Raw genomic sequence first — 4,512 nt, 5'->3', positions numbered from 1 at the left:
ATCGCCTGCCCCAGCTGCAATCCAGGAGTGTCAGAACAGGAACATCCCCATGCATCACAGAGCCATCCACATCCACTAGTTTGGATTGGAAGGGAAAACTTTGATTTATTGGATTCCAATCTTCCCAAGCTAACTGCTGAGTTTAAATCCATATAACTGGAATCTGCCTCAAGTGGGTCCATAATTAGATTTTTTATCCCATGCTTTCCTGCTCCTCATAATGGATATTTCTCCCATACTGCCATGACACTGGGGTTGTGTCTTCTTTTCTTACTTTACTCCTTTAAGCCTCATCTCTGCTCCTCTAATTTAATAAATTACTGAAATTATTTTTTTTTTTTTTCCCAGTGCTGGGGCTGGAGTTTCTGAGCATGCTGAAGTTTTTCTGTGGAGATGCAGCTCCCATGTTTTAATTACTGCTCAGGCCAGGTAAGCTGATCTGGGGTTTTTCCAAGGGAAACAGCCTTGGCTCTGCCAGTGCTGCTCTGCTCCCACCACTGCTCTGCAGCACCCTCCACCTCAGATGTTCTCTGAGGTTATTTTAGGCAAACTCCTTGAAATCCAAAGATTTTCCTTTGGTTTGTTTTGCTTTGCTGGGTCAGGGGTTATTGCTGCAATCTCTGCTATTGCAGGGAAATTTAAATGGGGTTTTCCCCTCCTACCGCAAAAATCCAGGAAAAGAAAGTGTCTGTGTGGAGGGGACCTTGGAAAGGGAAAGCTGTTGTGTTATGCAGAAGAATTTCCTTGCTTCTTTTAACTGCCTCTTGAGATTAGAATTTTCTGCCTTTATTTTTAGCAGCCAGGCTGGTGGCAGGAACAATTCCTCCCCTTGGCTTTGTCAATAGGTAAATACCACATTTATTTTATTTAAAGCAAAGTCTGGATGCAGAGGAAATGCAGCAGTCCTCAGAGGGAAGCCTGGAGAGCTGGGAATGCAGGCACAGCTTTCCTGCACTCATAATATTGCCATTACCACTGAATTCCTGAATGCTGGCTTTTATTTAATGGTAACTTGGTGCTTGAACAGATGGGCTGTGCAATGTAAAGACAATCCATTCTCACACAAAAATGATAAATGAAGAACAGAAAAGCGTGTCATATTTTGAGGAATTTTTAGCATATTTATCTCTGTTACAGTGAAAGTTCTTGTAAAGAAGAATTGCTGATTAAAGCAGGTTTTATCACAGGTGAACTGAACTCTCCAATAGGTAGAGGAATGTTGCCTTTTAGTTTTGATTTGTCCTTTCCTAGCCCACCAAATCCCACTGGTGATTTGTGCTTTTACTGAAATAGAAAAGGATTAAGTGACATGGTGGAGCTTTAGATGTTGTGCAGCAAATCACACTGTCACAAACTGGGAGGAAAACTCCCAGGAATGTGAATTTACACGGAGCTGGAGAGAGCTCTTTTGGGTTGCAGGGTTTAAATATGATTATGAAAGGGGGCGGAGAGAGGCAGAAAGAAAGCGGAGAATCAGAGGAAGGCTGGGATTTAAATGTGGGTTATTTTCTATTTAAATCTGCAGGCAGATTCTCCTGAGGGAAGGAGCCCAGGCTGAGCCCATATGGAAAGGCTCCTTTGCCTCCCCACGGGAATGTGCTCTCCAGCAATTCCCAATATTTACTGCCAGCACTGAGGGAATTAGTGCAGGTTAAATCAGGCCATGGCTCCTCAGGCAGCTCCTGCGAGGAGGAGGAGGAGGAGGAGGATGAGGTCCCAGCCCCAGGAGAGCCCAGGCTGCTCCCAATGCACTCTGAGGGGACAGGAGGTGACAGTCTGGGAATGGGGGCAGGCAGAGGCTGGGATCCCCTTGGGCTGGGCACGGTGTGTCCTGATCGACTGTGAGAGCAAAACCTCTGCTTTGCTCCAGCACTCAGCAGGGCAAAGGTGGTTAAATGGAATATTGGGGCCTTTATCCCACCTGTGGGAGGGAAAGGTGCTGGAAGGAAATCCCCTGCCCAGGGCACAACACAAAGGAGCCCTGTGTGTGATGTCTGAGTGCCTCCAGCACAAGGAACAGTAAAACCCCAGGTGTGGGGATCCCAGGTCCTGTCCCAGTGCCATTTGTGCCAGGCTCACCTGGGGCTGGGCAATGGGTCCCACTGAAAGGCCGCCCCTGCTGAACCCAAACTGATCCCAAGATCTCCTATTAATTTGCACTCACCTTTGCCAAGGTTTTCATTACCTGGGCTGGCCTGACCTTGCTTTGCTCTTAGGACCTGAGATTCACAGTTCCTACCTGGCTGCAGCCCAGAAAAGGGTGAGATTGTGAGAAAAGGGGTGAGGATTTCAGTGGTGTCACAAAATCCCTCAGAACGTGTGGAGCCTCCGCAGGCAGTGAAACCCCAATCACCATCCCAGTGCCTTATTACCCAAACCATTTCAGCTCCCAGCTCCTTCCACGGGCTGGCTTTGTGGGGGCTGGGAAGACAGAATTGGGAATGAGAGCTAATTCCCCCTGTTTGGTAAAACAAACAAGCAGGTCCCGAGGATGTGATGCTGTGTGGCACAGCCTGGTCTCTGCTCCACCTCCCGGGCTAGGGAGCCTTTGATGTCCTTCCAGATTGTTCCTCTCACGCAGCTTTCTCTGGGAGGGGAATTCCTGCCTGACAGCTGCTCACACTCCCACATAGCCACGCTGTCAAAATATTACATTCTGCCCTAAATTATTTGGTAGCAATGGGAAAAACACCTGCTTGCTGAGAACACTTCTTCCTTTTCATCATCCGCAGGAATTTGGGGGGAGAGGGATTATTTCCAATGGTAATGACAGCCCTGTGCAGGAGCAGGGAATTTTTGATTCCTCCTGTTCCACTCCTTGACATTCAGGTGCGTTGTTCAAGTCCCTTTGCATCGTGTGGGAGCAGCTTCCCGAGGTGAGGGAGAAATATCCCATTATTTATCCATTACATCCTGTGGCATGTGACGTGCAGAACCTTTTTGGGCTAACACTGCAGCAAAGGCTGCTTTTTAATTATAAATACACATCTAATATGCAGGCGGGCAAAATTGACAGGAGCAAGAGGAGAGCAGGAGGAATGGCTTGGAACCACTGTGCTGTGGGAAGTTTGCAAAATTAGTGCTGAAATATTCAGAGGTGTGTTTTAATTTGATTGAGAAATGTGACATTTAGATTGACAGGCAGTGCCGTTCTGAAAAGGCATTTTTCTATTTTTCTGTCTGACTGTCTAAACAGTTGCTGTGTAATATTTATATTTGTCATGTGTTTTTCTAGATACAGGAGTTCTTTAGATACTTGAATCTATCACATGAAAACCCTCTAAAGTTCTTATATGTAAGTTTTAATAGTATTTGGTGATTTTTAGGGTTGGTTGGAGTGTTTTAGATGATTTTTTTACAATCTTAAGGTGTCTGTATAGTGAAATGCACAATCAGGAGCACTCCCTTGCAGATCTGCTCCAAGGGGAGGAGCTGGGCTGCCCATGCAGCTTTTGCCAGGGCTGTGTTGGGATGCCAGGCAGAGCTCCTGCCAGGATGGGGCTCCTGCCTGGCTGGGAAGGGTGGCAGTGGGGGATGCTGGGGGTGCAGCTGGATCCTGTCACTCCAGAGCATCCCCTGTGCCCTGGCTGTGAGCAGAGCAGGAAAAGGGTGGGAATGGGGATGGGGGATGCTGGGGATGGATCCTGTAACCCCCCCAGAGCATCCCCTGTGCCCTGGCAGTGAGCAGAGCAGCACAAGGAGGGAATGGGGGATGTTTGGGATGCTGGGGGTGCAGCTGGATCCTGTCCCCCCCAGAGCATCCCCTGTGCCCTGGCAGTGAGCACAGCAGGACAGGGTGGGGATGGGAATGGGGGATGCTGGGGATGGAGCTGGATCCTGTCCCCCCCCTGTGCCCTGGCAGTGAGCACAGCAGCACAAGGAGAGGATGGGGGATATTTGGGATGCTAGGAGTGCAGCTGGATCCTGTAACACCCCCCAGAGCATCCCCTGTGCCCTGGCAGTGAGCAGAGCAGCACAAGGAGGGAATGGGGATGGGAATGGGGGATGCTGGGGATAGATCCTGTCTCCCCCCAGAGCATCCCCTGTGCCCTGGCAGTGAGCAGAGCAGCACAAGGAGGGAATGGGGGATGGAAATGTGGGATGCTGGGGATGGATCCTGTAACTCCCAGAGCATCCCCTGTGCCCTGGCAGTGAGCAGAGCAGCACAAGGAGGGGCAGTGAGCCCCTGGGGCTGCCTGGGGTGTTTGGAGCTGGGCAGGCACACCTGGGCTGGTCCCCAGGGGCAGAACTGGCAAACCCCAGCAGGGAGGGAGCAGCCCTGTGCCACCCCAGCCCAGCTGTGACAGGCCAGGGGGACACTGAGGGTTGGGGGACATTTCCATCCCTTGTTTCTCCCAGGTTTTTGGTGGGGTTTTGCTTTTCTTGCTGTCAGAATAATTTGGGTCAGGCAAGAACCAACGACACCTTTTGCCTCCAAACCCCTGGTGAGGAGCATGGCAAAGCTCTTGGGTTTGGAGTAGGTACCAGCCCACAGGAGGTACCAGCCCTGAG

The sequence above is a fragment of the Agelaius tricolor genome, unplaced genomic scaffold (genome assembly GCF_023055355.1).
Source record: "Agelaius tricolor isolate 1412-34295 unplaced genomic scaffold, bAgeTri1.0.p SCAF_14, whole genome shotgun sequence".
NCBI lineage: Eukaryota > Metazoa > Chordata > Aves > Passeriformes > Icteridae > Agelaius > Agelaius tricolor.
The sequence above is the reverse complement of the archived record's forward strand: the minus strand, read 5'-3'. Positions refer to the sequence as shown.